The 13,995-nt window shown below is 33.4% G+C and overlaps 1 protein-coding gene across 8 annotated transcripts in view; it reads left to right on the top strand.

The window, feature by feature from the left end:
* Positions 1-13,995, top strand: part of LOC137238234 (E3 ubiquitin-protein ligase RNF181 homolog) — a 122,740-nt gene that overhangs the window by 61,689 nt on the left and 47,056 nt on the right. Inside the window, exon 1 of one of the 8 annotated variants that reach the window (XM_067763013.1) lies at positions 11,823-12,202. The exons of the other annotated variants lie outside the window; for them this stretch is intronic. The gene's annotated coding sequence lies outside the window, so the exon portion shown is untranslated. Of the gene's footprint in view, positions 1-11,822; positions 12,203-13,995 lie in introns of those variants that run through there. 8 annotated transcript variants of the gene reach the window in all.

The following is a 13,995-nucleotide window of genomic DNA, read 5'->3' as shown; positions in this document are numbered from 1 at the left end:
TGCACTGCATTACTGGCAGTTGCTACCATACGCTAGATGGCATCACAAGCTGTAAGTTTTAATTGACTGATAGAACAGCTGATTTTTGTTGATATTTGATAAGAGACTTTTAGATTGGTTGCGCAAGATGCGCACGGGTCCGGCTCGTATTGAATGCCTTTGTAAAACTTCAACCATCGAAGGAGTGCTGGTTCATATCCCACTCCCGGGAGAAAAGGCTTTGAAGAGATTTACATATAAAATATATTTGTGTGTTTCAAAAGAAAATTAATGCGTAGGTGAACTACCAAACTATTATTACTTTATTGCTGTTCATTTATGTTCCCTCGTTCATTCAGCACTTATATCCTATTTTTAGTCTCTAGTTTTTATTTATCTTTCGAGCGTGTAAAAAAAACAATTATAATTGAACGCGCAACAGGTTAATGAACGTCATTCATTGAGAGTATTCAAAAGAAAAGTATACAAAAGAAAAGCATACTGTAAAATACTCATTAAACCGACAATATAATATGTATGTAAATACATATGTACATGTCTACATGCGTCTATTAATGGTCAGTATTTAGTTGTTGAATGTAAACAATTTTGAAAAGTAGACATATTTACAGTGACAGTTATAAAAAAACACCAAAATGACAAATTGCATTTTTACTTACGCCAAAAAAGCCAATACTAATTTCGAAAGAAGTGCCCAGCTTGTAATGAGTGAACTAAAAAACTGCATACTTAAATATTTTCTGAAAATTTTAGTTCCAAAAGTTTGAAGATTTTCAAAAAAAAATATAATATTAAATTTTCGAACTTTTTTGAAAAATTGATGTGCGTACAGCAGAGAACACGAAAATAGTAGTGGCATGAATTTGTTTACTGTAACTATGCAAACCAATCTCCAAGAAGTTTTCAAAAAACTCCAAAATTCAAAAGAATTTTACAAAAAACGTCGAACGTTTTCTGAATTTTTTTGAGTATATAGTTTTGTGGCCAAATCAATTGTATACCAATTTCACACAGAGGCTTAATGAAATATTTAGTCAAGTTTTCTACATTAAAGGCCTAATTGAACTCAATCTTCCATACAAATACATTCTTAATTATCTCATTATTGCTTTATTGAATGCCTATTCGAGTGAAAATCCAGTTGGTTTTGCTCGGTGCTTCGAATTTTTTTGTCAATGTAACAAATGACAATCAAAAATAAATTATTTTCAATAATTTACATAAAATAGGAAAACATGAAAAAATTTGATTTTTAATTTTCGCTGCATTTGCTGCAAAAGATAATATGGCTTTATCGAAAATAGGCACATATTTGGTTAGGTGCAACATCTATGGGTAGTTGCGCATGCATTTTATTTTGATTGTATTTATAGTTAACGGCTGCTTTCCATTTTAACTATTTTTTGTAAAAAGGAAATATTTTTTTTGGGGGCTGTGAGATATTCGCTTAATGAAGCAAAAGGCCCTGTATGAAAAGGGAAACTTAATTATTTCATTAAATAGAATTGTGATTCGATTAAGTTTCTGTGTGAAAACCGTATTAGTCTAACAAAGCACGATTTATGCGTCGTATTGATTTTTGAAAAACATTTTTCGAAAGGTGTTTAAAATTTTCTTCCATATAAAAAATAACTTATGCTCTCTTTATATGGTAGGTACTGAGATAATTTTTCTTACAAAACTGGAGACAGTGTCGATACTAATGTTGCAAAATCCTTTAATCAACCTAAAAATATTAAATTAAATCTTGAAATGTGTCTTTATTTTGAATGTATTTTTATTATGTTGAAAGAGCTTGTTTTAAAAAATGCGTCAAATTATTTGTGATTTACCATTCGCGTCAATAATAAGAAATTTAACTACCGTAACTCATTAATAAAGCTGATTTGAATGCCATTTTATTTAAACCTCATATTCTTATTATTAAATCATCAATATACCTTATGCTTCACTGTCCAGCTTTCAAAAGAACTAGACGAAAGTATTTCTGTCTAAGCTCACTTGGATCTCCGGAGATTTATCTATGGTAGAGATCGGTCTTATATTCTGTTTGTGTCGAATCGATTACCATGGAATGACCCATCATTAAATTAACTTGCTATACTGACTCTTACCGCCTTCCATTAAGTTGTTATGCTGGACCATGAACTGGCTTGTGGTTGTTTGAATTCTTTTGAAAAAATAGTTTTGAAATATATTTATTTTAATATTTGCTTTTATGCGCAAATTCGTTTACTCACCTAAATACAACACGAATATTGACACAAATCAAGGCATCTAAGTTCATGTGAAGTCGAATATTGTATAAAAAACAGCATCTCATTAAGTGTGTATTTTAGGAGTGTCCCTGAAAATATATATGTCGGCATCTGCAAGGCAGATGAGATTTCACTTGAAAGCTTTTCATGGCAGAAATACACTCGAAATGCTTGTCCAATCACTGCCGGGGGGCAGCCATGCTTAGAAAAACTTTTTTCTAAAATTTCGGATTGCTTTGCCCGGGGCTTGAACCCAGAATCTTCGGTGTGGTAGGCGAAGCATGTACCACCACACCGCGGTGGTCGCCTAAATCATTTCAACAATAAAAAACCAAATTAAATTAGCAAAAAGCAAAGTAAAAGACGCAAATGAATGAATCAGCAAAAATACGTTTACCTACATTTTGACCTTCTTTCATCGCAATGCCTTTGCCTTGAGGCGGTGTGTTGATCACCGTAACCGATAAGATGTCACTTTGCATGACGAATGCGTTTGTAACCATTGAATTTATATTCACACACACTGGAATTATTTTTTTTTCTTTTTGTTTGCAGATATTGTATGAAGTATAAGTACATTTTGCATGAAATTTGTTTACCAGCAAATAGTTTTATTTTTATTTTATTTACTCTTCACCACCACAATTCACCGTACAATTGTTTGGTTTCAATTTCATTCGACTAGTCGCTAAATCGAAATATTCCAACCGGCATTACCATGCCCACTGTATATGAAAAAAATGTGCAAATATTTACAACAATTATGGAATATCACTGGGGGTTCGTTTTCTTAACATAATATTAGCGTTGTTTTACTATCAACAGACGTTTTAGCATAAACAAAGCAAACCTAATTGGGACTTTAGCGTTAAAAATAAAAAAGTCTTCCGTTTTCGTAGTGAGAGTCCAAAGCAACGGAATTTTCTTTCGCAAATCTATTTGATCAATATTTGAAGCAAAAGTTTTGTTCGGGAATTAGTTGGGATTATTGCAGGACAAAATACAGACCCTTCTGGGACCTAAGGAAAAATCTCAGGTTGTACATTTAGTCCAGGGGCCTTATTATACTAAAGCTTATAATTTTTTTTTTAGGCCATATTGACAAATTGCCACTTACGGTAAAACAACGTAATAAAAACATTCACTGCTTTCCTGTAATTATCAAGTTCCTGAAAAAAAATTTTTTTTTAATTCTATGAGAAAGCAGTTCAACAGAATTTTGCCGCATTTTTCATTAGTAGTTAAAAAATTCGTGAGAAGAAGAAAAAAATATCGGCTAACTTACGTATAATTTGTATACAAAAGATTTCATATGTATATATTGGAACGATTTTCCAACATGCCTTGTTAAATTTGGTTTGTTGACAAACCGGTTTCGACGTTGTGACATTTTTCGAAAACGGCTCAACGCTGAAACCGGTTTGTCTCAAAAACCAAATTTGACAATCATCCACCATTTTATTATATCAACGATATAAAATGAATCGATAGTTTTTACCCCCAGCGGATTAGGGGGCTTAGAATATACCCGCGGCAATATGCCTGTCGCAATAGGCGGCTAAAATACCCAAATAATTCAAGGGCTTTTGCAGCTCAACCCTTTCAAAGTCAACCTCACCTACCCGTGGCGAATCCTGTTTCTTAACAGCCGAGGCTCTGGCGATCCCAAGTTCCTCTGGGGGGTGGCAGCGGGATAGCCTAGAAGGTTCAATGTGGTCATATTAAATCGTTCCCGTACCTTAATGGTGCTTGTTACCGGAACGTACCAGATCTGTCCAAATCGATAACACTCCTCAAAACCCTCGGGGAGTGTCTTTATCGCTACAATAATAACAATCGAAAGTTTTTCAATTGAGCTTTTTAATAATTCTAGAACACTTGGAGCGGTAAAAAAATCTTAAACTACGTCCACTCTTTCATTTTTCCCAAAAGTCAAAAACAAATTTAAAAAGTTTTAAGCCTCAATAGTCTACTGTTCCATAAACGAAAAAAATGTTTCTGGTAAAATTTAAAAAAAAATTATATATTTCTAAACTCGAAAAAATATACCAAACTTTTAAATTTTCCACGAAGTATAACTACCTACTGATTTTTTTCCATTAAAAAATTATTCGAATTTGACTTTTCCTTCTTTCAAAAATTTTAACAGTTTTTATTTTATTTTAACAGTATTTATTATTTAGCAGATGTAGGAAGTGCGGGTTGGAGGAGGAAACGATCGAGCACCTTCTGTGCTCGTGCGCTGCACTTGCTGTCAGATCTAGAAGCAGCAAATGGCTTAAGTTCTAGGAAGCTTCTAGTATTTGCCAAGAGGACGGAGTTATTTTATAACATAGGTCCTGTTTTTTGATAGGGTTTTTCAGTTTGGTCGTTAAAACAAACTTCTGGTAACACTACGGACTCAATCAGTCTATGTGAGGTCCTCATGGACCGGCCAGTTCAACCTAACCTATTTGCCTCTTCAACAGTTCTTTTTTATCTAAATATTCAACTCAATTTCACTGTAACCAATTAAAGGGCTCGAATATGAACTCTTTTAAAATTAAATTGCACAAATTTAATTTGTTTAAAAAGCATTAACTAGACTAATATGTGGGTCATTCCAGTATAAAAGATACACGAATAATAAATTGAAAATTAATGATTGTCTCCTATTTCATTAAGTTTTGTTAGGGTTATTAAAGATGAAAATGATATTTAAATGTTAAATGTTAGCAGTTAGTTGAAATTTATTCACATATGTATGTATGCAACTTGTCGTTACATGAGATTATATTTTTTCTTTGTAAAAGACACAACTTGCGTTTAAGTGTAATAAATTGGATCTAAGTTTCTCGTTAAAACTTATGAGGAGTTCCAAACCAAAACGCAATAAACTTTGTAATGTGTAGCGTGTTCCTCCTACCACACCGAAAATCCTGGGTTCACGCCTCGGGGAAGCAACATACAAATTTTATAAACAAGTTTTTTCAATTAGAAGGAAATTTTTCTAAGCGGAGTCGCCCTTTGGCAGTGATTTGGCAAGCACTCAGATTGTATTTCTGCCATGAAAATCTTCTCAGTGAAAACTCATCTGCTTGTAGATGCCGTTCGGAGTCGGTGTAAAACATGAAGGTCCCATTCGGCCTAAAATCTGTTCGCCTAGCTTTTTTTAATTTATGTAATAATATTCATTTTTCCATTCTGAAATATACCAAAGAAAACCTTTCGCATCAGAACGCAGTAATTCCATACAATTTCTACAACAACTGATCCTAATACATTAAAAAAAAAGTGGTACCATTTAAATTGCGATGTCCTAGGTCAGGGTCACCTGCTTCAGCGCGGTGTACTCCTTCAGAATACTCCATAGAATACCCAAGGATGAGAATTTTCCGAAAAACCCCAAAGAAAATTAATTAATTTACCATCCGAAACAAACCTGGAACTGGCCGACGTACTTCATATATTCATCACGACTATATTTTTTCTTGATGACACTACTTCTTCAAGGGTCGCTGAACTAATGGCATCAGACATTTTACTCCATTAAAGCTTATACCCTTCACACCAAAGTTACGCAATACTTCTAAAATATTTCAAACTAAAACGCATTAAATAAATTTTTTCAGACCAAAACGCACTAATTACAAACATCATAAATCTCATAAAAGTGATTTTAGGCCTGTAGGTGCGTTCTTTTATAACTGCTATAATGTCATAAGTAGCATTTGAAAATGTGTTTGCATTTAAGGCACTGTTTCTCATTTATCTAAGAACTTGTTATGAGTCTTTTATTGTTATTTGGTTTGGAACTCATCATATGGTACAGCCAATTTTGAAAAGATTTTTAAAGTTTGTCACATAGGCGGGTGATTTCGTACTCCCACCCGTCACTCTTATAAAATGGTAATTCCTTTACGTTTAATACGTTTTTTATTTCAGTTGCTTTGTAGCGATTGAGTATTAAATGAATATTATGAGTGTTTAAGTGATAAAATTTTAAAACTTCTAGTAAAAGATAAATTACTTAAAAATTTGAGTGAAAGTTAAGTCAAAATATCTCATCCATCACTTATTCTATAGTACCCCGCTGTGTAAGTATCTTCTGACGTGTTAGTAAAACCATTTCACAATTTTAAGCTGCATCTGCCAGATAATGGATATTATAAATTATTATTTTATATTTATTCAACTCACACAGTCAAACAAATTTGTATATTCATACAAATATATAAATGTGTTGCGGGTTCTTGGGATTCCGTTCTAAGACTCACTCACGTGCTTTATCATTATTGACATTTATAAGTTAACGCTTTACTTTCTATAACCTTCGGAAAATATAAAAACGTCATAATGAGTAATAATACATTTTTTGTTTCGCCTGGAATTCTAGTTTTTTCCACTTTTTTCGAATGCACGATTGGTTTATTTTTTTATTTTTTGATGGTTCCCATTTCGCTTACGCTTTAGATAGCCTGCCAACTTGTTGGAACCATATGTATAAAAAAAATTGTGATAAACCATTAGATAAGCTTATCTAGCTCACAAATTCACATGCTAGAGAGCAACATTCTGAACAAAAAAATTAAAAGCAGGACGCAAACTAGACTAAACTACTAAGTACGTCATGATACTGTTAAAATAAACAAAATAAATAAAACTCTTATCACGTTTCATCATCTGCACATGATTATAATAAATCTTTATCCCATAATTAAAAAAAAAGTCACCAATAGTTCATTAATCTGATCCCGCTTTGCTTTGAATTTCATCATCAGTTCATTTACTCTTTTCTAGCTTTTCTGCGTATTTGTACATTTAACAGTTCATGCAACTATATACATACATATGTAGACATATTGATGCTTGTTTATGGGGTATTCCATCCCATTTCGACCAATTTTGAACCCGACCCCTTTAGAATTGGCTGAAAGTTTTTCTTCTTTTTCTAGCTTACGAAAGACGTTTTTCAGAAGTTTTTCAAATTTTTTCATCCAACTCAAAAAAAGTTATGATTTTTTAAAAAAACACCGTTTTTGTTTTCAAAATGCTATAACTTTTTCAAAAATTGACCGTTTGGGATCTTTTTTTTTTTTAATATGTTTTTAAATGTACTTTTCGGAAAAAATACAAAAAAAAATTTTAAAGTTTTTTTTCAATTTCAAAAAAAAAAAAAAATTCTCGGCCCACTGCGGGATTAGTGGGGATGATTGCAGAATTGATTGAAGTTTTTTATGAGAAAAAAAGGGCGAAATCGGAAAAACTGAAAAATTACAAAAAAAAAACTTAAAAAATTTTTTGGAATTTTTTCCGAAAAGTACATTTAAAACCAAATTTAAAAAAAAAAAAAGATCCCAAACGGTCAATTTTTTGAAAAAGTTATAGCATTTTGAAAACAAAAACAGTGTTTTTTTTTAATTCATAACTTTTTTTGAGTTGGATGAAAACGTCTGAAAAACGTCTTTCGTAAGCTAGAAAAAGAAGAAAAACGTTCAGCCAATTCTAAAGGGGTCGGGTTCAACATTGGTCGAAATGGGATGGAATACCCCATATACTATATATATCTGCGGTTTCATGCAATAACCGCTTGAGTGGAGTAAAGAAAGTTTTATGTTATGGATTCCACGGTGTGCGCCTTTTTGAAGTAGCACATGCTTGCGCAGTTCTTATCATTTAGTTCTAGAAGTGTTTGACTGGGAATTGTATTAATCAAGTACTCGGGAGACTTTTTTTTTATACTCAGGCTGCTTTGCACACAGAGTATATTAAATTTGATTGGATAACGGTTGGTTGTACAGGTATAAAGGAATCGAGATAGATATAGACTTCCATATATCAAAATCATCAGAATCGAAAAAAAAATTTGATTGAGCCATGTCCGTCCGTACATCCGTATTGAAAATGAGCGAAATCGGATGATAATCACGCCCACTTTTGTATATATAACATTTTGGAAAACACAAAAAACCTGATTATTTAGTAAATAATACACCTAGAATGGTGAAATTTGACGTGGCGAATGATATTGAGACTCCTGAGAAAAATTTGAAACAATTTTTTAAAATGGGCGTGGCACCGCCCACTTGTGATAAAATCAATTTTACAAATATTATTAATCATCATAAATCAAAAATCGTTAAACCTATCGTAACAATATTCGGCAGAGAGGTTGCCTTTACTACAGGGAATGATTTGATGAAAAATTTACGAAATCGGTTATATAAAAGATTTTTAAAAGGGTCGTGGACGAATAAAATAAGCTATATCTTTGCAAAAAGGAGCTTTATATCAATGGTATTTCATTTCCCAAGTGTATTTATAACAATAAATAGGAAAAACTTCAAATTTTAACAAATGGGCGTGACACCGCCCCTTTTATGACTATTTATATGACCCCTTTTATGATAATTTTCTATGTTTCGGTAGCCATAACTCGAAGAAAAACTAACGGATCGTAATAAAATTGGGTACACAAATTTTCCATATAGCAGAAAATAGTAAAATTGGGCGAGATCGGTTAAAGAGCACGGCAACTTAGATATAAAACAAGTTTAAAAGGGTCGTAGAGTAGAATAATAAGCTAAGCTTAGCAAAAAATAGTTTTGAATCAATGATATTTCACTTATCAAGTTTTATTGTAAGAGGAAATGGGGAGACATTTTTTTTTAAACGGACGGTGCCACGTGTTATGTAGAAAAGTAATTTATCTGACATGAAATGTGCAATTGAAGCTAAAGCTGAGTATATAATGTTCGGTTACAACCGAACTTAGACACCTTTACTTGTTGTTTTTTTTTTTTTAATTTTAATTTGAAAAACTATATAAAACAGCTGGCAACCTTGTAAAACCAACCTAAATAGAAACGCCCATATATAAAGTCTGAGGATGTTTTAATATCTATGACCAAATTTCATTCAAATGTATCAACCCGTTTTCGTGGTAGAGGCAAATATTAAAGAAGAAAACCTAATAGGATTAGGTGCTAACCCCACGTGGCAGCTCCTTTTAAAAATATTTTTGTTAAAAACGTTGTAAAATACCTTTTGTTTGATTTCCATATATTTAAAGAGGTGGCAACCTTGTTAAGGATTCTTTAAAACTGAAACTATGACTGTATTGGTAAGAGTACTTTGATCGTTGTTGTAATGGTTTAGTCGTGGATCAACGAGCAATGAAGCACACATTGTTCGCTAACATTAAAAAAATATTTCGTAAATATGCTATGAAAAAACATGATAGTACCAAAGAGTTACAATATAATGCTAATATTAAAAAGCTTTAATACTTGGTGTTTTGTTTGCAAAACATGTTATTTTGAAATGCGTAAATAAAGAACAATCTCTTACTATGTTGCTACTCCGCTTGTTCGGCGACGTGAAGCACTCTGTGTGAAACGACTTTGCACAATTCTGCTATGAAACCACAACCGATGTTCTAAATCAAAAAGACCTTAGTATGTGATACTTTCTTACCAAATTCCATTAAAATTTTAGTTTCCGAGGTAGTCCCTCTAGGAGTCAGCCACACTTTTTTCTTTGTTGACGAAAGTTCCTATCTTTTGATATACGTTCTCTTTTGATTTGTAGTGCGCTGCTTTTTTACCTACAAATTGACGGACTTAAATAGTTCATGCCGATCGTAGGAACTACACCGTTAGAAAGACGTTTTTCTAAAGTAATTTAATGTTACTTTGCTTGGTACTACAATCTAACACCCTTTGTTTTGGTAGGCAAGCTACTATCTCAATAGAGTCTCTAGCCTGCCATTTGAACTGTTTTCAGTATCTGTTTTAATTCTTTAAGAATACAAATTCAAAACATTAACTGTAATTTGCAAGTTTTAAATAAAAACTTAAGCGGTTTTTGCGAAAAACTTTGGATATATGTATTTTGAGTTTTACCCGTGTGACTTTCTGCTAAGCGCCTACATACCCCAATATTGGGTGCGTTATCGTAAACCGCTGTACAGTGTGGTAAGCAGACTATATTATTGTTATTATTACTATCAGTACCGTCAGACTTTTATTCTGAAGCAAGAGCTGTGCTAACACTACCTCTTGCCGGACAGCGAGATATTTCCGTCCAGTTGACTCCAAGCGCTCGGCGGAAGTATTAGGGTTTTTATATGGAGAACGAAGAGGTGGAATCATCCAGTCTCTGTGTGCTCAGTTGGGCCCATATTAAGTTTTACGATCAGTGACTGAAACCCATTTTCAACCAAACGATAACTATGCAACCGTCAAACTATTTCTAAAAAGTTGGGGATTTAACGAATGTTATTTGCTGCTAGTTCACATATGTCAATGATCCGGTCCACCATTTCAGTCCTTTTGTTATTTAAAAAAATTGTTTTCGATCACGGATCGTAAAACGTAAGACGAGCCCCGCTTAGCCATTGGGAAGACGAGGATTGGAATTTGACTCTTTAGAAGATATATACAATAGCGATGTCTGCTTTACTCGTACCTTATAGGTGCCACGCAGCCGTTTGCCGAATAATTGATAGACAGTATGACCGTTACAAATCGTGTATCATGTCCAAGGGTGGAAATCTGAAGCACTCGATTTTGATTCTCAACTCGTGTAGAACAAATTTCTAATAGCCGAATTACAAAGACGTCTGAGGAGTGCCTTATCAGGTCCGAAAAGTTATCACATAAGCCAGTATGTTTTATGTTAGGATGGGTTCCCGAGCATCAGGGATATAAAGGTAATGAACAGGCAGACTACCTATCCCAGCAGGGTCCTATAGCAGCAGTCTATGGCCTAAAGCCATTCTGTGAAGTCACAAAGGCACACACAAGAGAGCCATTGGTAACTGAAAACCAAAGCAGTTCAGAGGCGGGGAGCAATTTTTATTTTCATATTTTTTTACAAGGTTGAAACGTTTCTGGAACTGTGACAAATTTTATAAATTTAAATATGAAGTCATTGTCATAGCTTTCTATCTTTATATTATAGCAAAGCTTCTCGTGTTTACTCTGTCGTCAGCCTAATTTTATAAAAGGTATTATAAATAATATAAATAAAATATTAGCACCGAATTTTCTAAACAAGCTTTTATAAAAGCACCGTTTTCACATAACCTTGATCGGGATGAAGGAATTCAAAAAAGTAAAATACGCCTTATCAGTTACTTGAATCATTCGCAATTTGTGAAAGCAATTTTGTGTAAAATATTCGAATATAAACACCAAAAGTTTCAAAGAATAGTAAGTACCTTTTTCAATCACTGTGCGGCGCCATTTCACCACCCAATACTCCTCTCTCACCTATTACTTGTAGTTTGTTCACTGTACTAAATATTTTTGCTCTTTGTAGCGTTCAATACTGCTGCTCCCAATACTGCTTGCGCTCCCATAGCCATTTATGAGTTACGTGCGCAAGCGATAGACGCCATCCTCACCACCGCACTATACCTTTTACCAACAATCTCCCAGAACCACCCAAGCGACTATCGCTCTGTAGTACAATGTTGAAAAAAAATAATTTAAATAGCATTGAAAAGCAACAACATAAACAGCGCGGCATTTGAGGCGAGTCACAACTTGTGGTACATTTTATATTTATTTTTGCCATCTTTGCTCAGTTGTTCGGCGACTTTTAAACTAACTTAACGCGATTTTATGTGTCGTGTATCCACGCACGCTAAATATATAAGAAACGCTTCAAAAAGTTGCGCGCGCGTTTATTCGCAAATTTTCCATCAGTTTGTTTTTGTTATACATAAATTCTTCATTTTTTTTTGCACGCCAATATGCAAAATTTACCCGAAATCCGTGCATATAAATTATTTATAAAGAAACGAAAATAAAATTAAATAAAAATTGATTTGAAAAAAGTGCAACTATGAAAAACTTATACCAAGTTTATAAAAAAAAGCTATCCTACGTATGAAAATTTCCAAACATGCTGCCTAACAAAAAAAAAAACAAATATGCACTGGATTATCACTTGAAATTGTAATTAAATTGTTTCTTATTTGGGTTTTGTTATTTCTTAATGTAATGTACTTGTATAATTCAGCTTAATTTTGACTGCGATTTTTTAGTTTTATGAGCATTCAATAATCTCTCTATTCAATTGATTTACTAGTTTTTTTTTTATACTCAGCGTGCTTTGCACACTGAGCATATTAACTTTGGATAACGGTTGGTTGTACAGGTATGAAGGAATCGAGATAGATATAGACTTCCATATATCAAAATCAGCAGTATAGGGGAAAAAAAATTGATTGAGCCAAGTCCGTCCGTCTGTCCGTTGACACGATAACTTGAGTAAATATTAAGATATCTTCACCAAATTTGGTACACTAGCTTATCTGGACCCAGAATAGATTGTTATTGAAAATGAGCGAAATCGGATGATAACCACGCCCACTTTTTATATATATAACATTTTGGAAAACACAAAAAACTAGATTATTTAGTAAATAATACACCTAGAATGCTGAAATTTGACTTGTGGACTGATATTGAGACTCTTGATAAAAATTTGAAAACAAAAAAAAATTAAAATGGGCGGGGTACCGCCCACTTGTGATAAAATCAATTTTACAAATATTATTAATCATAAGTCAAAAATCGTTAAATCGGTTAAGGACCACGCCCACTTTTATATAAAAGATTTTTTAAAGGGTCGTGGACGAATAAAATAAGCTACTAGTGGTGGGTAATGACACTATTTTTTGAGTGTTAACACAGTAGCACAGGCACACTTTGCAGTGTTGACACAATTGTGTTATAACTGATTATCGAAAGTCGATATGAGTGTTGGCACAATATCAGAGCACAGTACTGTGTTACTTACCTCTAACGCCACGTTTGACGCCATTTAGAAAAGTAAATCATGACAACATTTATCTTCTTTCATACTCCCCTGTTTAGGGAATCTAGGTTATATAATCACAACTTTTGTTAAAATAGAATATTTTAAACGTAGAGTATACATTTTGTGCCCACAGTGTGCGTGTGTGTGCCGCACATTACTGAGTGTTAACACAATAACACAGCACAGTGCTGTGTTACTCAGCCTTATAAGCTACATCTTTCCAAAAAAGATCTTTATATCAATGGTATTTCATTTCCCAACCGGATTTATAACAATAAATAGGAAAAACTTCAAATTTTAAAAAATGGGCGTGGCACCGCCCCTTTTGTGACTAAGCAATTTTCTACGTTTCGGGAGCCATAGCTCGAAGAAAAATTAACGGATCGTAATAAATATGGGTACACAAATTGTCGCTATAGCAGAAAATATTTCTAGTAAAAATGGACGGGATCGGTTAAAGACCACGGCAACTTAGATATAAAAAAACAAGTTTAAAAGCGTATTAGACTAGAATAATAAGCTATAACTTAGCAAAAAATAGTTTTGAATCAATGATATTTCACTTATCAAGTTTTATTGTAAGAGAAAATGGGGAGACATTTTTTTTAAACGGGCGTTGCAACGTGTTATGTAGAAAAGTAATTTATCTGAAATGAAATGTACAATTGATGCTCACGCTGAGTATATAATGTTTGGATACACCCGAGCTTAGACACCTTTACTTGTTTTATTTTCTTTATCATTATTGTCTGCCATTTTCTCGTTGACAATTTATTGAACGCGCTCTAACAGCGCTCTGTTATTGTCATCTGATCAAAAAACGAACACCGTGTGATCGACCGGCATACGATTTCACAGGCGCCTATAGACCGGCGTGGCGTTTGCTCTTACCAATCTTAATCACATGCTCAATGGCTGTGTTTCT

This window comes from Eurosta solidaginis, chromosome 1 (genome assembly GCF_040869045.1).
Source record: "Eurosta solidaginis isolate ZX-2024a chromosome 1, ASM4086904v1, whole genome shotgun sequence".
Taxonomy (NCBI): domain Eukaryota; kingdom Metazoa; phylum Arthropoda; class Insecta; order Diptera; family Tephritidae; genus Eurosta; species Eurosta solidaginis.
This window is presented reverse-complemented; position numbering and strand designations above follow the sequence as displayed.